At 39.0% G+C, this 25,094-nt stretch overlaps 1 protein-coding gene across 1 annotated transcript in view; it reads left to right on the top strand.

Moving 5' to 3' along the window:
* Nucleotides 1–1,610: 1,610 nt before the first annotated feature.
* LOC124793088 (cGMP-dependent protein kinase, isozyme 1-like) overlaps nucleotides 1,611–25,094 on the top strand; it is a 405,887-nt gene continuing 382,403 nt past the window's right edge. Inside the window, exon 1 of the mRNA XM_047257993.1 lies at nucleotides 1,611–3,322. The gene's annotated coding sequence lies outside the window, so the exon portion shown is untranslated. The remainder of the gene's footprint in view (nucleotides 3,323–25,094) is intronic.

Below are 25,094 nucleotides of genomic sequence, written 5' to 3'. Positions count from 1 at the left end.
TCTCGTATATCGCGCAAATTGTAAATATTCGCCAAATACGGCGTATCCATCTAACGTACCATTGACATGTTAACACCGTTCGACAGTTTCGCAATACAACACTAATAGGATTGGTAAGACTAGTATCGTCGAATCAGGCGAATGTGAATGATATATTATTTCGAAGAAAAAGGCGATATGATTCTCATTTATGGAGAATGTCAACGAAATTCAGTGAGAGCTAGAGACAGACCTATACGCTGAAAGATATCTTCAACGTACTCACCCTACCCGTCGTACGCCTAAATATGTGTGTGATAAATTCAGAACAATTGGATCTTTAACGCATCGGAAACATTTCCGGCAAAGGAAAGTTACTAATGAGGAAACGGAAATTGGTACTCTTCCCACTGCGGTTCGAGATCCTTCGTGTCAAATCGAAAGGGAATTTGACTTGAGCTAGAGCAGTGTTGTTCGTGTTCTGCATCGTCATAAATATCGTCCTTACCATATCAGTCTCCACCAAGAATTAACTGGCATGAATTGCATGCGTCGCATTGAATTCTGCCGATGGGCTCAACTTCAGATTGAGAGGGCTGATACGTTTATGAATTTGATTTTATTTACTGATGAGGCTACATTCACGAGCTATGGCATTGTTAATGTGTATAACATGAATTATTGGGCAACTGAAAATCCATGTTGGCTGTGGGAAGTTGCACACACAAAAAAAAAAAAAAAAAAAAAAAAATGGTTCAAATGGCGCTGAGCACTATGGGACTTAACTTCTGAGGTCATCAGTCCCCTAGAACTTAGAACTACTTAAACCTAACTAACCTAAGGACATCACACACATCCATGCCCGAGGCAGGATTCGAACCTGCGACCGTAGCGGTCACACGGTTCCACACTGTAGCGCCTAAAACCGCTCGGCCACACCGGACGGCAGTTGCACACCAGAAACCGTAGTCGGTGAATGTATGGTGTGGTATTCTGGAGGACAGAATTATAGGCACCTATTTCATCGAAGGAAATCTTAATGGTAGGAAGCACACCACATTCCTGCAAGAAACATTACATCTGTTATTGGAAGAAATTCCTTTAGAAACAAGGAACAGAATGTGGTATCAACACGATGGGTGTCCGGCACATTTTTCGCTGATGGCTAGTAATGAGTTGCAGACACATTAGATTAGATTAATACTAGTTCCATGGATCATGAATACGATATTTCGTAATGCGAAAATGTATCATTCAGATCAATACTAAAATTGAATCTACATCCACAGAAGACAGCGGGTCCATCTAGTAGTGCGTGTGCTGCGACAGATTTTATAGTATTCTTCTTCTTGTCAGCAGCAGAAGTTGTCATTTCAACGTCTTCAATTGTTTTATATATTGTCTGTCTTGCACGACGACGGTATCTTCTGTAAGGCTAGTGCTCCCGTCCGTGATAACGCGCGGCTGGCACTGTGAAATATTGTAAGTCCGAATCAAGGTCACGCGCTCTCGCGCGTCTATAAAAGCGAGCGCAGCCCGCGCAACGGATCATTCGCGCTGCTGCTGCTGCACAGGCAACTGCATTGAACGCTGCCAAGATGCCTTACAGAAGATACCGTCGTCGTGCAAGACAGACACGCAAATCGTTGGATTGGACGCGGAGGAGATGTGTAGTGGCCGGCTCGTTTGTCAGACTTGACGCCTCTGGATTTTTTTCTTGTGGGGATTCGTAAAAGACATTGTTTTTAAAGACGATCCAACTGCACCTGAAGATTTGCGACAGAGAATTGTCAGAGTATGTGCTTCGATAAGTGCCGAAGTGATAAGGAATACCACTCAATCCATGATAAGAAGATTGCAGTACTGCGTTGATATCAGTGGTTATCACTTCGAACGGACGTTCACAGCGTCTTTGTGACCTTTGTTGACCGTCAAAGACCTTACCGTTACACATCATTGGTTTCGTCTCGATGGCCGCTGTCATAACATAAGTACCAAACTGTACCATCCCATTAAAAATAATAATAATAAAAAAAGTGACCTTCATATCTCTGCGCGACCCCACCTAGCAGTAAAATACCAACGTCGTATTATGGCCCCCGTTGTCCCATGCAAGATTTGTCCCACAAACTTTTGAGCTTGTATTATACTTTCGGAGTTATTCTTGGTGGCAATAGTTAGTGACTCACCCTGTATATGTGATAATCATTAAGATTCAGTGGATGGACTGTATGATCGGCAACCACAAAAATTTAGAGGTAATTATTGATATCAGTATTCTGCATACACTATTAATTTTTGTGACTTCAGTATTAGTATGTTGCATTGTATTTTTCTTACACTACAAGGAAGACTGTTCATGGCACCAATTTAGTTTCAACAACAATCCATACTACTGCAAGTGGTAATTGTCTCTCATTATGTGAATTTCATAATATTTGTGTTAGCTGTTGGGCTGCCTCCCAGCACGGTTATTCGAAAAAGGACCAACAGACTAACACACTGATTAGAACTGATACTATAACAAAGGGTTTTACTTTAACTTCCTGCTGCAGAATAATACTGGAGCAGTAAAACGAAAACGAGAGAATAACCCCGAAATAATACTTCAGGTGCAAAGAAAATGTACCATTTACAACACCAGAACACAGAGCATACCCAAAACGTGTCAAAGCCTATGCAACACTTCGTAGCAACAAACGACTTTCGATACATCTTTCTTGTGGGCGACGTTTCGATGAGCATGACGTCACACCTGATTACATTTCGTACAGGTAGGGGGAAAATATTGTGAATGGTGGTTTGAGAATCGTTATTTTCAAAGTAAATTTTCTTTTCTGCAAGATGAATTATGTTAGGTGCGACAATATGCGATGCATTTCTTAAATCGGGGAGCGTTAGACACTGAGAACTAGGCATTTCGAAAAAATTTGGGCAGAAAAGACAAACCATTTATGTCATTACTTAAAATTTTACTAGTACATTTGTCATTTATATATCTTAAAATGTAACACACGCTAGAAAAAGACCACGTTTGAAGGTTGGCTTATGCTTCTTTTATTTTTTCTTACGAATTATGTAATAACGTTGGCAAAAGTATAATCATCCTTCAAAAAACAGGGGGAAGTGAAGCAATTTCACAAGTAATTGCCGTTTCTATGCAAAAGCAAATGCTTGACGGAATATGTATTCAGCCAAGTAACGTACGAAATTTCTGCGCACAGCAGTGAAATGTACAACCGTGTTCGTCAGAAACATTCAGCTGCTGCAATTTAAGCTGTGCTGATCAGGATTCTTCCTGTCTACACCTTCGGAAAAAAAAACCAGCAGAAAAATTTTGACGGTAAATGCTGTGTGTGAAAGCTCAGCTTTTCTTGTAGCTATATGTATGCATATTAATCTAATCCATCAACTTTTCTTATTTGTGTGTTCGCGCTACTGGACGATGATGTTGCTATTGGCTGACTGTAACACATGTCCTGTCGCTCTGCATATCTGTTGTCATTGGTTGGCGAGATGGCGTGACGAAAGCTATAATTGGCTTACAAAAGGACGTCGCAAATCGCAATCTAGATTTCAGAGCTTTGGAAGCTATGTTGCTAACTTGCTTTGTTCGATGGAATTTATGTTTATACTTTCGTAATACGAAAATATGCTCTGTAAATGCTGCCGCACATCTCTACTACTAGACGTGTGATTTTGCGCTGGGTTTCGTTTCCTGAAGTGCCGGTGGGAAGTTTTATGGCCATGTATAAAACCTTCACTGGTCAAAGGATTGATATATAAGTTTGTAACTTAACACGGAAAAGTCTATTTTTAACCGGAAAATCCATGACAAATCCGGGAATTTTTTTCTTGTCTGCGCGTACGCCCGTATTTAAATAACATATACAAAATTTTCAAAATTAAGTGTCTAAGATGTAATCAATTCTGTATACAACCTTTTCTTCTATCAGCAACGCGTATCTCCCAAGTCAAAGTATCATAATTATTTTATGTAGTGTAAAATCAAGTTTTGATGTCTAGCATAAGAGTGTAATTTTCCCTTTCCACCTTAACAGTATCTCATTTTAAGTCCTTCATGCAAACTCATTTCATTCAGTCAAGTCAACTTAAGGATCAATAATCATCAGTTTAACTGTAGCATACCTCTTATCATCATGGTGTGTATAAGATAATGAGCAATAAATCATCATAGTATATGTGTATAAAAGCATTAAAGCATAATAGTGTCAATATGTAATAAGGAAAATACATCATCTTTATCAAATCATTCCTGAAAATAAATGTGATTTGCTATCAGCCACTCAAAAATGTCTGTGTATGTAAGCGAAATGTAAACTTCTCTACACCAACTCCTGTACTTAATAAGCTGAAATAAACATGTCGTTGGGTGACATTGTGTCAACATTCCATAAAATCGAATCTACTTCACCTCCTATTTCTCTCTACTTCAGATTGAATCATCAGTATTCTTCTGTAAGATTCAGAAAAAAATTGTAACATCAGAAAACCTCAAATAAAAACGTGTATATATGTGTATTGGACTGCTGTAGGAAGGTATTCGATATATGTAAGCATCTTAAGCAAGAAATGTGTGTACCGTAGAATTCAGTGTGGATAAGTAAATCAGAACCACAGCCACTGAAGTATCTTCTCAGAACTGCGAGCCAGTGGCTCGTAGCAGAATTCTTCTTCATTAATTTTCAGATAAGCATAGAATGTGCGTGAGTGTAATTATGGCATGTGTTAGTGTAGAAAATTGTATCATCATAATGCATTAGATTGCAGAAGCATTATATTAAGATGTAGTAAGCATCTCACTCAACTCGTTACTAACATCATGTGTGTTGGAATAAATGTGTCATCAAATCAAAGTAAGTATCAATAGTATTCAGTTAGTAAAATCTTCATGTAAGGAAACTGATAAAATGTAGAAAATTCTCAACTATTTCTTCTCAAACTTCAATCAGATAGCTGTGTTTGTAAAGAAAGGTGTTCAAGAATGTGGCATTGGTAGTGTTCTGTGAAACAAATGCTGTATTAGCTAGGGGACATTGCGTTCGCCACTCACATGGTACTCAGAGTGTGTACGCCCCTAAGGGTCTGATATTGAAAATCGTATAACAACATATATAGTGCTGGCATTCAATTGGTAAAACACGAGTAAACTGATGAAATGTACTTAAATGTCAACTGTACCTCAAATTTTAATCAGATAAATATGTGTGATGGAATATGTTAAGTAAAACCAAGCAGGCTCAAATTGTCATTAGTTGATAGGTGTGTAAGTAAGGAGTGAACAAAAAATGTGTCATTGGTAGTGTTCCAGTGAAGCAATGTCACAGTGGCTGGGGAATCCTGCTTAAGCTACATGCATGGTACAGTGTGTAAGTAAGGAGTGAACAAAAAATGTGTCATTGGTAGTGTTCCAGTGAAGCAATGTCACAGTGGCTGGGAAATCGTGCTTAAGCTACATGCATGGTACACAGAGTGTGTGTACCCAAGTAATCTTATTGATTATAAGACTTCAATAGTGAGATATTTCTTAGTCCAAAAAATTTGTGTGATTTAGGGTATATCAATCTGTATGCATTTGGATTCTGAATCTTCATTATCTCAGATGGTACTGCGTAGATGTCAAAAAGTTTCTTATCATTTTGCTGAAGGCATTAAATTTTTTAATCAAAGTGTCAGTGTGTTGCTCAGACCAACAGACCTTCCAGGTGTCTGAATCCAAACTGAGTCTTTGAAATAAAATTCCTTTATAAACCTCATAATATCATTTTACTTTGTCATGACCTTTCTTTCTTAAATAACTTTTTACTAATTTCTACTCTTCAACTGGGTTCTGATTTCGAATTAACTGTTCACAAATTTTTACAATTTCTCTTTCTTCCTTAATTCCCTGAATATACGTTGTTCTGAAAATTCTGTTGTCCTGAATGTTCTCATTTTCAAGTTAACCCCCCCCCCCCCTCCCCTCCACTTGTAATCTAGATAAAACATTCGTTGCGACACTTTGTTCGCCTAATGTACTGGATGGTATAATCAAACTGTTGCAAGTAAACTGCCCACCTGGTAATTCTGTTGTGGTACAGTCTGCACTCTTGTATGTAACATAACACTTCGTGGTTGTGCAAACTATTACTTTGTGTCCTACTAGGTAATTCTTGAATTTCTTAAAACCCCAAATGATGGCTAATAGTTCCTTTTCAGTAACAGTGTAGTTCTTCTCATATTTTGTAAATCCCTAGTAGCAAAACTAATTGAATGGTGTTCTATCTTTCGATTAATTTCTCTCTCTTGAAACAAGTGTACACCTAAACTATAATCCCTAACCATAATCCCCTCCATCAGTCATTAAACAAAATGGCATTGACAATTTGGGTCTGTGTAGTATGTCACTAGTGCATAGCTGTTTCTTAATTTTATCAAATGCTTCCTGACAGTTTTTAGTCCATTCCCAGATAATATTTCTCTTTAACAACTCCTGAAGACAGGGTGCATGAAGTGCTTGTGTTCTGATGTACTTCTTGAAAAATGCATAAACCATAGAATGATCTAAGTTCTTTCTTTGTCTTTGGTTTTGGAAATTCTGCAGTGGCCAAAAGTTTTTTTTTTTTTTTTTTTTCAGGCAGAATTCCCTCTTTGCTAATCATGTGACCTAGAAAATTTAACTCTTTCACACCAGACTTGCACTTTTATAATTTTGACATCATGCCTCCCTGTCTAAATTTTTCTGCAGCCTCCATCAAAATTCCTGTGCATTCTGCGAAATTTAATTAGTAACCAAAATGTCATGTACATAAATGATAAGCTTTGACAGTAAATCACCACCTAACAAAAAACCACAAGCACGTATAAATTCTGCAACAGATATATTTAAGCCAAAGGGTACAATACAGTACTGAAAACTCCTCTCGTTGTACAGAAATGCTGTGTATTGCCTTGAGTTGAGTTCTACAGTAATTTGGTGAAAACCTGATGTTATGTCACGGCTAGTAAAGTATTTAGTCATGCAATTTGTTCAAAATTTTTTCCACGAATTGAGGATGATCTGCCTCTTTTCCTAAGAATTTATTTAAGTGTTGAGAATCAAGGACTAATTTTACACCTTCATTTGTCTTGGAAATGACCACCAGTGAATTACTGTACTGGCTGCTGCTTCTCTCTACTATTCTCCATTTCTGCAGTTTCTGTAATTCTCTTTCAACTATTTTTCTATTGCAAATGGGGACATAATAAGGTTCGACGAAAAAAGGATTATGTTGTCTCAATTTCAATCTACAGATATAGTTTTTCACTCCACCTGGCTTTTCACAAAAGATTTCACAGTAATATGACAAAAAATTATCTGGTGTGTTTATTTTATATGAAACTAACTGTGAAAAGCTGTCACTACCCAGTTGGTTACCTCAAAACTCATCCTCCTCCTCTGTCTAATTCCTGTCATCAAAAACTTCAACAGGTTCATTTCATTTAAAATCACCCAAAATAAAGAAATCTCGTTGCCATCGTGTCACAGATATTTGTGAAAATTCGGTGTAAGAAAGTACATAAATAGAAAGAGATAAAATAATTTTTTCAGGTGTTTTAGATCAAAATTGTAGTCAGGGGGCCATTTTGAAATGTCTAGTATTTTCTCCATTTGGTGTCAGTACGAAAGGTAGGTTGAAAGTTTTTAACAACTGTAAGTTCCTTATTTATAAATCAATTTTATTCAATCTGGTGTCATTACGAAGATAAAAGGACCAACTATATCACTAAACTATAAAAATGATGCAACTGTGCATATAAATATGTTGAAATCTGTAATTAAAGTTTTTTTTTTAAATACAAACTTCATGAATTTTTTTCGTCAAAATCACAAGTTCCACCATTTTAAATTTTGCCTCAAAGAATATCTATTGTCATGAATTTCAACATAACAAAAATCAGAAGGGTGTTTGTTCTGTTTAATCATTTAAAACAGAAAGAACATAAATATTAATAATAATATACATGTTTCATTTTGTGACTCTTACCTAGTGGTAAAAAATGATGGTCATTTCTCATTAAACACATTCATAAAATTCTAAAAAGCATTCATTCTTTCAAACAAATTTTCAGTGGCCGACAATATTATGTCTGATTCAAAAGTATATAAACGACCAGTACTTGTGCTTGCACTAAAAGCAGGCAAAATCATTAAAATGTTTTCATAAGGTATCCAGCAAACATCAGTGTGAAGTGGCCATGAATAACTTGAGGAAGGGCCACTTGGACTCATGAACTTGACTTTTGCATCTCTGTGTTCTTCACTTATCACTAGAATGTTTCCAAGCCACCACTGGTTATCGTTGACAGTTGCAACAAATATTTCTTCTTTAATTGTGTTACAGGCAGTGTTTTGAATTCCAAAAGGAACTTGAATGAATTTAGTAGTTGATGAAAACACGCGTTATCAGCAACTTGTTTTCATTCAGTGGTTTGAAAAAATTATTTACTCTTGTCCCAGGAATGGTAGAACCAGTCTCATATCATTTATGTAACATGTTTGTGAACTTTGTTATCTCCTCTGTTGTAACATAAAAGGTTTCAATTCCTGGAACATGAGTTTTGGCACATCTAAACAGATCTTTTGGACTTAAAATGTTACTGTCTTATGGACACTGTGAACTTGCCCTTGTTGCTAAACATTTAATAGTACCACCAACTTCTTCACATGCATTTTTGCTATGACCAGTGGCAAAAAAATTCCATTCTGCAGTTACTCTGTAATCTTGCTTGTGATGGCACAAATTAAAAAAGTTCTTACATTGTGCAGAACTGCCATCACTGAAGTACATAACATGCTGGATGAGTGGCAATTGTTCCAATACATAAGTGAGAGCAGTTTTCTGGAAAACATAGAATGTGTTTGTATCAAGCTGCAGTCACTTATACAACACAATGACATTGGCTTAATGCAATCATCTCTTTTAAAGTACACCACAAAAGGATGAAGGGTGACTTGAATGTTCTGCCAGCAAAATCCTTGTGCAGCGTCCTGAAACAAACAGGTATAGTTCTATGCAAAATCCACTATGATGATGCATGTAGTGTCAGGGAGGGTTTCTTTGTTTGATTTGAAGTAGTGAGTCTGAGATTTTGATACATAATGATGTTGTGGTAAGTTTTGAAAGTTTGCATGAGATACTCAACAAATTCACGGTCATCTTCATTAATGTCTCCAGTGTAAGTCAATCAGTTTGAATCCATTGTTTGAATACAACATTTTCAGAATCTTGTAGGGACTCCAACTCCATTTAAAAAATTGCGCAGTTCATATTCGTCAGGACACCAAGAACAGCAATGCAGCATACACTCCTCGTTTTCCAGATTGCACACAAGTTCCTGTGGAAGTTCAGTGTACGGTTCTTTCACATGTGCACCATGCATTAACAGCTTTACGTTTTGGTGATACGTGCATACACGTACATTATGCATTCCACGACTGTTAACAGTAATTCATACTTTTGGCCGAAGTTCACAAAATTTAGTAAAACCAATTTTATCTTCAGGGCATTTTTCTCTGAAAGCTAAGTATACATCTTTCAGATTATATAAAATTAGTCTTTTTGTCTTATACACTCATTTGCCATTTTATGAACGGACAGACAGACAGTCTTTTTTATTAGCAAAAATGTGACTTATATCATCTTCACAGTAAAAATTCTGGACACATTTTTCCACATCCTTACCTATTCTGTTTCCCACTTTATAACTCCCTCTTGACAAAATACCATCTTCTTTTAGCAATACCCTCGATTTCTTTACCATGTATTCGGTAGTGTTACGAAACATTTGGATTTTTTCTTTACTCCTTGAAGCTGGTGCTAAGGTAAGTATTTGTAGTTTTTCTTTAACAGAACTTGTGCTGAATTTCTCTTTAAGATTTTGCATTAAAATATTACAGTCTGTACATTCAGCACTGCCAGGTTCTTCAGACATTTTTCACTGGAACATGTAGCACTTATGATGCTGTTTGCTGGAATTTTAAAGCTAAGCGATGAGACTTGGATCAAATGTATTCTGGATGCCTGTCTTGTGTTGTCTTGGTAACCTTAAATGGTGAAATTTCAAGTAATTCACAACTTTCATTAAGGTTTCTAAGAGCTGTAGATGGATCTGGTGTATATTCTTGATCTTCAACTTCACATTCATCCATCCCTGGAAGGTTACCCCCATAGGAGATAAAATGTCTGTACAGCATGTTATGCACAGCTTGGTACGTGGGATAAGTCCATGGGTTTTATATTTCCTAGCCATGGTCGAAGAAGTAGGTTTCAAAGATTTCTTAGCAGTCTTTTTACCATGCTTCTTAAAAGGGTCACAACAAATTCTTTGTCTGTCTTCAATTGTTCCCAAATAGAGCCTTTTGTGAGAAGAACAAACACACTCAATATTTTCACAGATGCTTCTTAGCTTCAGTACTTCAATATCAGCTTGGTTCAGGCTTGACATATCTATTAAATCCAGCTCTTCACTGCTACTAATTTTCTTCTGACACAACTGCTAACACAAAACCTAAAGAACATTTGTTTTCCATTGTGATTTTTAATCAACTGTGTATGTTGCAGAAAAGAACTGGATGGTTTGAAACTTTTTCTTGTTCTCTAATTAGTCAAGAATGTACTGTGAAGAATCAGTAAGGGGGAAATGAGAGAGAGTTAATGACCACTTTATTAAGTGATCTCTAATATTCACGTTATGGAACCAGACAGAATGGCTGCTTATGTTGTTGTTGTTGTTGTGGTCTTCAGTCCAGAGACTGGTTTGATGCAGCTCTCCATGCTAGTCTATCCTGTGCAAGCTTCTTCATCTCCCAGTACCTATGCAACCTACATCCTTCTGAATCTGCTTAGTGTATTCATCTCTTGGTCTCCCTCTATGATTTTTACCCTCCGCGCTGCCCTCCAGTACTAAATTGGTGATCCCTTGATGCCTCAGAATATGTCCTACCAACCGATCCCTTCTTCTAGTCAAGTTGTGCCACAAACTTCTCTTCTCCCCAATACTATTCAATACCTCCTCATTAGCTATGTGATCTACCCATCTAACCTTCAGCATTCTCCTGTAGCACCACATTTCGAATGCTTCTAATCTCTTTTTGTCTAAACTATTTATCATCCACATTTCACTTCCATACATGGCTACACTCCATACAAATACTTTCAGAAAGGACTTCCTGACACTTAAATCTATATTCAATGTTAACAAATTTCTCTTCTTCAGAAACACTTTCCTTGCCATTGCCAGTCTACATTTTATATCCTCTCTACTTCGACCATCATCATTTATTTTGCTCCCCAAATAGCAACACTCCTTTACTACTTTAAGTGTCTCATTAACTAATCTAATTCCCTCAGCATCACCCGACTTAATTCAGCTACATTCCATTATCCTCGTTTCGCTTTTGTTGATGTTCATCCTATATCCTCCTTTCAAGAGACTGTCCATTCCGTTCAGCTGCTCTTCCAGGTCCTTTGCTTTCTCTGACAGAATTACAATGTCATTGGCGAACCTCAAAGTTTTAATTTCTTCTCCATGGATTTTAATACCTACTCCGACTTTTTCTTTTGTTTCCTTTACTGCTTGCTCAATATACAGATTGAATAACATCAGATATAGGCTACAACCCTGTCTCACTCCCTTCCCAACCACTGCTTCCACTTCATGCCCCTCGACTCTTATAACTGCCATCTGGTTTCTGTACAAATTGCAAATAGCCTTTCGCTCCTTGTATTTTACCCCTGCCACCTTCAGAATTTGAAACGGAGTATTCCAGTCAAGATTGTCAAAAGCTTTCTCTAAGTCTAAAAATGCTAGAAACGCAGGTTTGCCTTTCCTTAATCTGTTTTCTAAGATAAGTCATAGGGTCAGTATTGCATCATGTGTTCCAACATTTCTACGGAATCCAAACTGATCTTCGCCGAGGTCGGCTTCTACCAGTTTTTCCATTCATCTATAAAGAATTTGTGTTAATATTTTGCAGCTGTGGCTTATTAAACTGATAGTTCGGTAATTTTCACATCTGTCAACCCTTTCTTTCTTTGGGATCTCCCAAGGCTATCAGTAGTTCTAATGGAATGCTGTTTATTCCCGGGGCCTTGTTTCGACTTAGGTCTTTCATTGCTCTGTCAAACTCTTCACGCAGTATTATATCTCCCATTTCATCTTCATCTACATCCTCTTCCATTTCCATGATATTGTCCTCAAGAACATTGCCCTTGTATAGACCCTCTATATACTGCTTTCTGCTTTCCCTTCTTTGTTTGGAACTGGATTTCTATCTGAGCTCTTAATATTCATGCAAGTGGTTCTCTTTTCTCCACAGGTCTCTTTAATTTTCCTGTAGGCAGTATCTATCTTACCCGTAGTAATATATGTCTCTACATCCTTACATTTGTCCTCTAGCCATCGGTGCTTAGCCATTTTGTACTTTCTGTCGATCTCATTTTTGAGGCTTTTGTATTCCTTTTTGCCTGCTTCATTTACTGTATTTTTATATTTTCTCCTTTCATCAATTAAACTCAATATTTCTTCTGTTACCCAAGGATTTCTACTACCCCTCATCTTTTTACCTACTTGATCCTCTGCTGCCTTCACTACTTCAACCCTCAAAGCTATCCATTCTTCTTCTATTGTATTTCTTTCCCCCATTCTTGTCAATCGTTCCCTAATGCTCTCCCAGAAATTCTCTACAACCTTTGGTTCTGTCAGTTTATCTAAGTCCCATCTCCTTAAATTCCCACCTTTTTGCAGTTTCTTTAGTTTTAATCTACAGTTCATAACCAATAGATTGTGGTCAGAGTCCACATCTGCCCCTGGAAATGTCTTACAATTTATAACCTGGTTCCTAAATCTCTGTCTGGCCATTATATAATCTATCTGAAACCTGTCAGTATCTCCAGGCTTCTTCCATGTATACAGCCTTCTTTTATGATTCTTGAACCAAGTGTTAGCTATGATTAAGTTATGCTCTGTGCAACATTCTATCAGGCGGCATCCTCTTTCATTCCTCACCACCATTCCTTATTCACCTACCACATTTCCTTCACTTCCTTTTCCTACTATCGAATTCCAGTCACTCATGACTATTAAATTTCGCCTCCCTTCACTATCTGAATAATTTCTTTTGTCTCATCATACATTTCATCAATCTCTTCATCATCTGCGGAGCTAGTCAGCATATAAACTTGTACTACTGTGGTAGGCGTGGGTTTCGTATCTGTCTTGGCCACAATAATGCGTTCGCTATGCTGTTTATAGTAACTTACCCACATTCCTATTTTTTTTATTCATTATTAAACCTTCTCCTGCATTACCCCTATTTGATTTTGTATTTATAACCCTGTATTCACCTGACCAGAAGTCTTGTTCCTCCTGCCACCGAGCTTCACTGATTCCCACTATATCTAACTTTAACCTATCCATTTCCCTTTTTAAATTTCCTAACCTACCTGCCCGATTAAGGGTCTGACATTCCACGCTCCGACCCGTAGAACGCCAGTTGTCTTTCTCCTGATAACAACGTCCTCCTGAGTAGTCCCCGCCCGGAGATCCAAATGGGGCACTATTTTACCTCCGGAATATTTTACCCAAGAGGACGCCATCATCATTTAACCATACAGTAAAGCTGCATGCCCTCGGGAAAAGTACGGCTGTAGTTTCCCCTTGCTTTCAGCCATTCGCAGTACCAGCAGAGCAAGACTGTTTGGGTTAGTGTTACAAGGCAAGATCAGTCAATCATCCAGACTGTTGCCCCTGCAACTACTGAAAAGGCTGCTGCCCCTCTTCAGGAACCACACATTTGTCTGCCCTCTCAACAGATATCCCTCCCTTGTGGCTGCACCTACGGTACGGTTATCTGTATCGTTTAGGCACGCAAGCCTCCCCACCAACGGCAAGGTCCATGATTAATGGGGGGGGGGGGGGGGGGGGCTGCTTATGTAAGAAGCACAAAATCAAGACAAAAGAGTGCTTCAGATATATAAAGTGCACAGACGCACAAAAACCTATCACACACAGCATGTGTTGCATGTGAGTGTTGCTGTTAGACTGAATGCTTCATTGTTGGTTCATGTATTGTTGATTACCTGTTTGAAGCAATTAATTATTACAGCATTATTGAAAAAGTATAAGATCTAACAACCTTCTGATTTTTTTATGTTGAAAAGTATTCTTTTACTTTCCAGTGACATGAAATTGAATAAAATTGATTCATAAATAAATAAATTTATAGTATTTACAAACTTATAAGGCACTTCGTTTCTCAACACCAGTTGGTAGAAGGGGCCCACATTTCAAAATGGTCTCCTAAATACAATTTTGGTCAAAAAATTCCAGAAGAAATATTTTAACCCTAACTCGTTATGTACATTCTTCACCAAATTTTCAAAAAAATCTGTGACATAAGGGCAACGTCCACTGGGCGATTTCACATGACATTACCCAACAGCTCTTAGTTGATTGCTACAATTTTCATTAAATCTCATGTGTAACTTAGTTTCCCCGCAAATTCTAGATTTTCGTTGTTCAAAAAGTAACTACATATTTTCCCAGTCAAAACTGATGTTGGCTTTAACTATACATTCCATCCCTAACCAAATGTTTGTTCAGATCCGCTACAACTAGAGAAGTTTGTTCAGACGTAAAATTATTAACTGCGAATGAAATCAGAGTGTGCCTACTAATCAATTTACTAAAATTTTCTCTGGCTCCTTTCATTCTAATATCAGTGATAGGAAAATTTGTATAATATTGTGTATTTTTCAGTCTATTTCTTAACTTAACCAGAAATGCCACAAATAGAGCTACCAGTGTCTAGTAACAAATTCCTTTCCAAGTACCAATAGAAATCTCAATGTAGAGGCTCCCAGGTATTTTGTGCTTATCACTATTTTCATCTTCTGCTGGAAAATCATCTTCAATCTCCTTAAAATTTAAATCATTGTTCAACTGTCGTTCACTAGCAGGTGTAGGTTGTAATGCATTCAGTGGTAACTTACAACTAGACTGTGTATCTTCTAAAACTGACAAATCACTTTCACATATTGGTGTGTGTTGACAAAGTGAGAGAGATCTACTGTCTGCATCCACAGTATCAAAAGTGTTTGTGTATGTTTAAAATTAGCATCAAAATTAAAAACTATCACAATTAACTTCAATATCATTTGATCTGTTCAAAGCTTCAAGTATTTTGTTACTAAGCTGCATAGTTTGCTCATCTTTATTACTGCAGTTGATCAAGATCTCACTGACATCAATGGGGATTAGTTGACTCTCACGTATCTTCTCCACTAACATTAAAGCATCACCATCAAATCCTATAATCTTACTACTTACGTAATCATCCAGTACTTTTTCAAGAATCATACCATCTAATTCTTTACAGAGCAGTGCATCAGCAGTATTATCACATCAACTAAATTCATCATCAAAATAACACATCACTAGCATCAATATGAACATCTGCTTCTACTTCAAAACTCTCTGCAACTAAATCATCAACAGTATCATTTGTGTTTGTGCCAGCAGGCATACAAACAGAATCAATTATCAAATCATCATTCTCCTTAAGCACAAGATTATCAACTTCTGCCACATCTACCCCAGATAAGGCGGACACTATATCATCACACAACAAACTAATTAAACAATATTCAACAAAATCATTACACATAGCATCATTACTAAACACACACTGATCATCAAAAAGAGTAGTCACCGCATCACCACAAAATTCAAACTGATTTTCTACCTTTCTATCAACTTTGCTCAACTCTTGTAATATGAAATCTCAAAACTCCCCCTCCTCCCCCCCCCCCCCCAAAAAAAAATACTGTGTTTACGTTCAGACGTGGTTATCGCACCTATTTGATCTAAACTATTTTCACTCATATTGACAAAACACTTTTCCCAACAAATTCTTTCAAAATTGTCACGTGGAATATTCTCTGAGCTGACTATATGGCATGAACAGTGAGATGACTTTCTATCAAATTGTTTAAACACAAACTAGAGAGAGGAAAGAAGATCAATAAATGAGCTCGTCTGTCAAAAATCTACAGTGTCAGCGATGGTCCACACTTTCCACATACAGTTTTTGCCAAATGGGTCTGTCCATGTCCAAAGTTGAGCACAGCACTTTTTTGCAGTAAATTATTGAACCTGAAACTTAACATGCATTTGCACTCTGCACAGACTTACACAAATCCCAACTCCTCCACCAAATTAAAATGGAACTTATGATAGCGAAGAAGTCAGCGTGGTATGGGATGTGTATGATATGGTTTGCTGATACAGAAATATTTGCAGACTTATGAAAGTTGAACAATTATTCCAAAGTTATACCAAGTTCACAGACACACAAACAATGTGAACCCTAAGAAGTTAAAAAAATGGGGCTCCACTAGCTGAGATGCAACTATCTCATCAAATTGCTTGAACTGTTCATTAATTTAGAGATGAAATGTACTACTAAGAAGTTTGTGAAATTTACGTAACTTGTAATCTTCATTCTTGAGCTGTAGCTATGTTGCAAATACTCCTGAGCTCTTCTGTTGTGCTGCTGTACATCAATACTAATTGTGTAGTGTACGAATTAAGTTCCAGGTACAGACTTTCCACAACATTGCTCTATGCACACACAAGCTGTTTGGCAGTGACGAATGTGTAAAGGAAGTTCTACATGCTTGTGCTGTTGATGGTTGGTAAAAAAACTGACCCCTTACTGATTGCAAACCACTGGTATTTATATGATTTACAACAATCACTGACGATCAGAATTTACAAATTTTAAGAAATGACAAGTAGAAGTGTGTAACCAAATTAATTCACATACATAGAAAAATAATGAACATAATACTTTACACTTTCATGTGATGCAGACATAATTTTGTTAAGAATACTGAAATAATTTACAAGTTCCGAGAAAATAACATGTTAAATCTTAGTTAATTAAAGTCCAAAGAAAGAACAAAAAATCAAGAACAGCTAGCCTACTTGCTGAAAATAAATTTGGAAGCTGCAAAATATGCTTTGTTTATGTAGGTCATAACTAATGAGGGGGTATTGAAAAGGATTGGGGAGAAGAGAAGTTTGTGGCACAACTTGACTAGAAGAAGGGATCGGTTGGTAGGACATGTTCTGAGGCATCAGGGGATCACCAATTTAGTATTGGAGGGCAGTGTGGAGGGTAAAAATCGTAGAGGCAGACCAAAAGATGAATACACCAAACAGATACAGAAGGATGTAAGTTGCAGTAGGTACTGGGAGATGAAAAAGCTTGCACAGGATAGAATAGCATGGAGAGCTGCATCAAACCAGTCTCAGGACTGAAGACCACGACAACAACAACATGTAGACCATTACAGTGTTCGATAAATATTAATTAACGCTCATCGGCATAGCAAGTTAAGATCAATTACTTAGTGATTATTGAAAACAATATATTCCTAGCATGTTCATAAACTTTTTACAGAACGCAGAATACAACAGCAAACTCAGATTTTACATAAGTTGCCTCAAACAGATTAATTACTGGTCTAGGTACATTTTTTTGTAGCATTGTGTATTAAACAATTACTTAAGCATAAAATAAATGTAGTCTTTGCAGGGGGTGGCAGAGGATGTCCAAGAGGCTGTTCTATTACAGTTGCCATCATGCTTTTGGTCCCAAAAATCATCTATTCCAATGGGTACCCCCAGTTCACCATCTGTCTCCCTTTGTGTACAACACTGCTGCTCACAAAACACCATTTCTTTTCTAATTTATCATTCTCTCTCTGTGATTCTACCACACATACATTTACTTTGATGCAAACAAATCCTTAATGGCTTTATATGCGATTCAGTTGGTTCCCATTGCACCAGGGATAAACAAAGTGGCAGTGTGGCCCTGACAACAGTTTTCCCCCAAGTTTTGCCACAATGTTGTCCACATTAATTTTGCCACAATGTTTATATAGGACATCTAACCTTAAGATCATGCAATAACTTTGCCTAAATGAGACAGAACTTCTGTACATATCTGGAAATGTTTTTCCTCCACCTGAAAACTCAATATTGCCAATCTCATCAAATATATGTCATTACCACACACGCCACAAAACAGGTTTCGTGGTGGGCCTAACTACCTCTTTTCTGTTAAGTTAAAACTTGCCATACACACTTACACGCCTTGTCCAATAAAAACTTGTGTTTCCTTCCATTTGCTAAGCCAGTTAAGCAATAATTTACCTATCCACATGTTTCAGTCAGGCTAAAATTTAGTGAGAGTGCCTCTGTGTGGCCATGAGTCTCCATTGCTGTTCAGTGGTAGGTTACCATTTCCACCTCACACCTTCCTACCCCGCCCTCTGTTCTGCCTACAGTCCCACTCCCTATGCACTATTCTTCCACATTTCCTACACTGTGGCTGACAGCAACTGTACCACATTTGACCTGATCGACGAAATCGGTAATGTTCGATGTAGCTGAAAGAACCCATTTCCTATCCCGGACTCAGCTTACTATGTCTCTCTCTTCTACTGACACTGCCATTCATTTTTATGGGCAGTGCTGAACCTTTTGGAAATCTGCCCGTTCCTTACTTAATACGTCTGGCAGCAACCTCTACAGCAATGTGTCTAGTGCCATATGTTTTCCTTCCTGAAGAAGAAATGTGTTTGAATCATCACTTTCAATCAACTCAAACACACGGACATTAAGTTTTCCAATTCTGACCACGGAACTCTTGTTGGACTCACCCTGTCGGTGCAACACAAGGTTTAATTATTCCAGATAATATCTACAACCTTTGCTCAGAACTTCATATAGCTGCGCACTCCTTAATTCCTGAGGACACATCACGAATGTTTTTGCATCTCATACTAAATGTAATTTAGCAACACATAAGAACTGTCTCTCTGACCAACAAATTAGTGTCACAACTGTCAGTACCTTATCCAAAAATGCAAACACATTTTCTCTTGCTTTATTTGGGGGGGGGGGGGGGGGGGGGGACTAAGGTAGCAGCAGTAGTGTCTAGAGGAGGTATTTGTTAACGGAATGAACCCCTGTCCTTTTTACTGCATCTGACTGCCCACACAAGTCTATTTTATCTGCCTTAATTTGGGCCACATGCTCTAGGAAAGACTGAACTACTTCTGTAGTAGTGAACCTTTGTTCTTCGGGTTTGGTCATTGCAAAGACTCAATAGTACAGATGCAGGGAAATATCAAACACTACTTAATCATTACCAATGAGTACTAACTATGCACACTCTTTGCTTTCTCAGGAGTAGGGTATCTAAAACATTTAATGGAGTCCACTGGTCCTGATGGTAACATGCTCCCAAGTTCTTCCTGCACAGAGATCCAAATGGGGGACTACTTTACCTCTGGAATATTTTACCCAAGATGATGCCATCATCATTTAACTATATAGTAGAGCTGTATGTCCTCAGGACATTTAATGGCTGTAGTTTCCAGTTGCTTTGAGCCGTTTGCAGTACCAGCACAGCAAGGCCGTTGTGGTTGATATTACAACGCCGGCCGGAGTGGCCGAGCGGTTAAAGGCGCTTCACTCTGGAACAGCACGACTGCTACGGTCACAGGTTCGAATCCTGCCTCGGGCATGGATGTGTGTGATGTCCTTAGGTTAGTTAGGTTTAAGTAGTTCTAAGTTCTAGGGGACTTATGACCACAGCAGTTGAGTCCCATAGTGCTCAGAGCCATTTGATATTACAAGCCCAGATCAACCAATCTTCCAGGCAGTTGCCCCTGCAATAATGATAAAGTCAGCTATCGCTCTTCAGGAACCACATTTTTGTCTTTTTTGTTTTTAATTACCAGATGTTAAATATGTAATTTAATTCGTTACGAATACCAGCACTTGGTGCCAAAATTAGGTCAGTCATACTTTACACGCATGGATTATTTCTTCTGTGTAGTGGGTAGGAACTGTACCAGTAGTTGACAAACATATATTTAACTCGGTACAATAGTAAACCACCTCTCTCTCGCCTTGTTCGGCGTGAGCTGCCAATCCAAAAAGCAGACATTTGACATTTCACCCCCCCCCCCCCCCCTTCCACACACACACACACACACACACACACACACATACACACACCTGCAATTGGGGAGCACTGGGGAATGTGCTGTGAAGTCGGCTTCTGCAAGGCATGAGGGCTGTCAGTCATTGTTTCTCACTGTTGCTTGGGTATCTCATACACCTGGTATGATACAAGTCATAGTGAAAGGTGACCTGGCCAACCATAGGGTGATGTGGCAGGGGCCAACTTTGCTTGTGCCTCTGCTGATAATGGTGCAGAATCATGTGTGAGTGGTGTCAGATGCAGAGGCAGGCTGCTCAGAGATGTAGCCGGCAGGGTGATCATGAGTGTACCTGCCTGGGAGATTTTTGAAGACACCACCGTGAAATGCACTGTTGTCAATAGGCAGAAGGTCCTGACGAGGCTAATAGTGATCTTGTTCGTGGCGTTTCTTTCATCTGGAGATCTGTGTCGACCAGTTTGACCATAACTTCTTTTGGTTGAAAGTCACGGACATCGACCATGAGTGTTTTTGGCTTTGTGAATTGCGATGTGCTCAAATTTGAGATGTCCAGATTGTTGTCATTGTGAAGTTAAATTGTATTCTACCCAGTGACAAGAGTCCATGCAGGTTTGAGGCTGTTAATGGAGATCATGATAACATTGCTGTTGACATCATTGAATGTGTGGCTGCTACATTTAACATTCAGAACAGTCTGTTGTGGGGGAGGCTGTAAGGCTGGTCTTATAGTATTGTCATGGAGCATCATATACATACAGTCTGTTGTGTATGAATGGCTACGAGGCTGTGTGTGCAGATGGGAGAAGCACCAGTGCATTGTATATGTTGTTTTTGACCCATTGCACCATCACAAGCATTTCCAATGGGTCCAGTAGGTTTGGTTAGGTTAGGTTAGGTCAGAGGCTGGTATCACAAATTCTACTGATAGTGTGAACGTCTCGCCATACAGGACATTGATCCATGTGCCCCTGTGGCACATGGGTGCTGTTCCCAGCATTGGTGCCATTGTTCCAACAGGCCATATCTCTGGGGATGGTATGCCATGGTTGATGACAAAAGATACCACAGAAGTTGCGGAGAGTGGTGCAGAGTGCTGATTGATATTAGTGCCCATGATCCATGGCGATAGTATATGGGCAACCAAAACATGTAGTCCAAGACATATGAGGACCTTGGCCATGGATTCAGCCATGATATCTGTCAGCAGAACAGTTTCTACCCAACATGAAACTCGGTTGGCAATGGAGAGGAGTCATTTGTACCCTTCCAACTCTGGCAGAGGTAACACGAGGTCTAAGTGCACACAGCAGAAATGCCCTCATGGTATTCTGAAACTGCCAAGGGGCATCTGTGTGTGCTGGCTCACCTTGCTTCACTGAAAATCGAGGCATATGTGTGTCCATTCACAGCAGTTATGCCTGATGCCCGGCCAAACAAAGCATTCGCCAACAAGCCAGATCATTGCTCGATCACCTGGGTGTGCAAGGTATAATCAGAGATTGTCAGCCGCATTGACATAGATAGGATTGGTCAGATCTTGTGCTGTGAAATGTCGCAGAGGATGCTGGCCTCCAACTCTATAATTGATTGCCTGTGCATAAAACTTGAACTGTCAGGTCTTGCTCCTGTTCGTCTGCTGATCAGCTGTAATCCAGTGTGAGTGATATTGTCTGTGTTCATGAGAGAGAGTCAGCAGTGATGTTTTTCCCCCTTTTCCATTGCCATGTCAGTAGAGTATTGGGTGAATAGGTCAAGACGGAATTGCCTTGGGTTGATCTTTGCTGATTGGTGCCGTATGTTGCCTGCCAGTGGTTTGTGATCAGTGCCTATTTTATTTGTTATTGGGGTGTGTAGTGTGTTGCATTGCCAATGCACCACAACTGTGAGGTGTACCTGTCATCTGGGGCGTGGTTGTGTGTGCCAGTGCTGCCGCAACAAGGTACAGTAATTGCTAATGGAGCATTTCGTATTTCATGACCACCAAGAAACCAGTGGTACACACCCAACTTCCTCCACAGCCTCGTGAATTGATCATCCTGACATATAATAGTGTACAAAAACCTTAAACCATTAAAATGTTTCCAGAATGATATTTTCACTCTGCAGCGGAGTGTGCGCTTATATGAAACTTCCTGGCAGATTAAAACTGTGTGCTGGACCGAGACTCGAACTCGGGACTGTCAGAAGTATAGCTGTGAGGATGGGACGTGAGTCGTGCTTGGGTAGCTCAGTTGGCAGAGCACTTGCCCGCGAAAGGCAAAGGTCCCGAGTTCAAGTCTCGGTCTGGCACACAGTTTTAATCTACCAGAAAGTTTCATTAAAATGTTGTCAGAAACAGCTAAGGACAGTGATCAACTTTGTTGTTCAGCACTCAGCATCATCATCTTAGTGAAGTGAGTGAGGACACCGTATATACACCTGTGAGATGAAATGGACATGTGTGTTACATACATATAGAGCTACTATTAGTGACTGAACAATATACATTTGATAACTGTTATTCCAATTAAATGAATTCATAGCTGAGATGTTTTTTGGACCTGATGGTTGTTTGAGCCTAGACCGAAATTGATCATCTCTAATAAAATGTACTGATACAGCCGTCTACTACACAATGCTGTTCTTAACAGTCATTGAAGCTATACAGCACCACCTCCATAAAATATTTTTACTATGCATTTTCTCGAAACTACCAAGACGGTCCACCAGTTTCATGGTGTCTAGACATTTAGCTCCCAGTTGTCTCACGATCACAAAGGCAGAGTTTAACTCAATGCTCAGGGAAGGTGTTATTCACCATTGTTGCAGTCCTGGGTACTGAGACGTCCATTAGATACCGAAGAAGGGTGGTTCCTAGCTTCCATGTGGTGCTTACTGTGTGCTGGTTGGAAGAACAATTCTGGACTGATCCATTGCCTCTACTAAGGGCCTACAGCAATGTTTAGTGTACTGGACTGTGCAAATGCTTTTACACAAATTCCTGTGGTGAACAAAGACATTCCAAAGACTGTTATAATCAATCTATTTGGCTTATTCATATGTCTTTATATGACATTTGGTTTGCACAATGCAACTCAGTCATAGCAGAAGTTCATTGACCCCTGTGCTGCAGGGACTGTCATTCTGCTTCACACACTTGGATAATATTCTTGTCTTTTCAGCCACAGCATCAGCATAATCAGGTGTCAATTTTCAAATGCTTGGAACAGCGCATGTGGTGTTGAACACTGCTAAGTGTGTTTTCAGTAAATGTCAGATCATCTTTTGGGGGCATCTAATTTTGTCTGCAGGGTCATTGCTATTATTAGAGAAAGTGGAAGGTATTATGAAGATTCCAAGGCCAGAAACCATTAAGGAGTTATAATTGGGGATGCTGAATTTTTACTAGCATCATCTGCTCCACTCAGACAAGTTGCAAGAGCCACTAACTGCAGCACTTACTGGACCTAGGACTAATGGCAATATAGTCATCCACCTAACAGGTGATATGAGCTCTGCTTTGAATGTAGCGAAGAAAAGCCTTGCAAACACTGCACTCCTGGTAAATGCTGCACAGAATGCACCACTTGTATTAATAATCTTTGCCAGTCAGACAGCTGTTGGTGCAATGTTGCAACAGAAATTCAGTGGCACTTGGGAACCACTTGGCTACTTGTCACATAAGCTCTCTGCTTCTTGATGGAAATTGAGTGCTTATGATTGTGAGCTTCTGTCTTTGTACAAAGTGATGAGGTACTTTAGACCACAGTTGGATGCCAGAGAATTTAAGATATTTACCAATCAAAATTTTACCTTCAGATAGAACAGTAATAAATGTTCTCTGCAGCAGTACAACCACCTGGAATTTCCTGCTCAATTCAGCAAAAATACTCGCCACACTTCTGGTATGAACAACATGGTGCTGACTGTCTTGCGTGGATTAAAAGTGTGACAAATTTTAATGATTTTGTTCAGCTTCCAAAGGCACAAGAATCTGACGAGGAACTCCATAAGTCAATGAGTGGCCCTGTGAGTGCCTTTGATGTCAGTGCAATAAAATAACCTGTAGGTTTACCCTTTTGAGAATTTCCAGACATGTCAGTGTGCTTCATGTACGTATGCATTGAAGTTGTGGGTCTGCTTCCCACTTCTTAGGTCAACATTACCTGTTGACTGTCATTGATTGTTTTACCCATTGGCCAGAAGCTGTATCAGTTGACAACATTTGACTGACTGCTGCATATTACTATTGGCCACAGCTAACAATCTGTGTCAGAGTTATTTAAACAACTTGACAAATTCTATGGTGCTCTCGATCATTGGATAATTAGTTACCGCTCAGTGAACAGTTTATGGATGCCACCATTCTCTAAAGGCTGCATTAAGGTATAATGCCGACAGCTGGTCAACTGTATTACTTATGGTCTTATTTGGCCTACACACTATTTACAAAATTGACTTAGACTCATTGTCAGTGGAGTTCACATTTGACAAAACATTTCAACTGCCAGGCGAATTCTTTGATATGACATCAGCATAGCTACTGGACTATGATATGACCTGTTAGATTTCATTTCTCACTGGAAGAACAACATTGCACACTTTAATCCACATGAAACCTCCACACACAGAATGGAACCTACTGTCCTACATCACAATCTGAAAACCATTGCTGCAAGCTCATACACAGACCCACATCAAATGATCAAAAGAGTTGAATGAACACTGGATATTGTACTAAATGGTAAACTACTATTGTCTCAGTTGACAGGTTAAAATTGGCATAATTATTGTAAGCATCGTGCCTACACTTGGACCTGAAAACCAGCCTAGAGCACAAACATTGCCATGCAAAACAGACTATCAACCTGACCAAAAAAACAATCCAGACAATGAACTCATTTTTCAGCAAGATTTTGGAGGATGCTCTGCTTCTCCTAGGGGACTGACGTGGTGAATGAGGCAGTTGCCCAGTGCCCTTCACAGCTGTCTATGAGTTCACCGGCCAGCTACCAGATGTGCTCTTGATTCCACATTTTTCTTTTTTTT

This window comes from Schistocerca piceifrons, chromosome 1 (genome assembly GCF_021461385.2).
Source record: "Schistocerca piceifrons isolate TAMUIC-IGC-003096 chromosome 1, iqSchPice1.1, whole genome shotgun sequence".
Classification (NCBI taxonomy): Eukaryota; Metazoa; Arthropoda; class Insecta; order Orthoptera; family Acrididae; genus Schistocerca; species Schistocerca piceifrons.
This window is presented reverse-complemented; position numbering and strand designations above follow the sequence as displayed.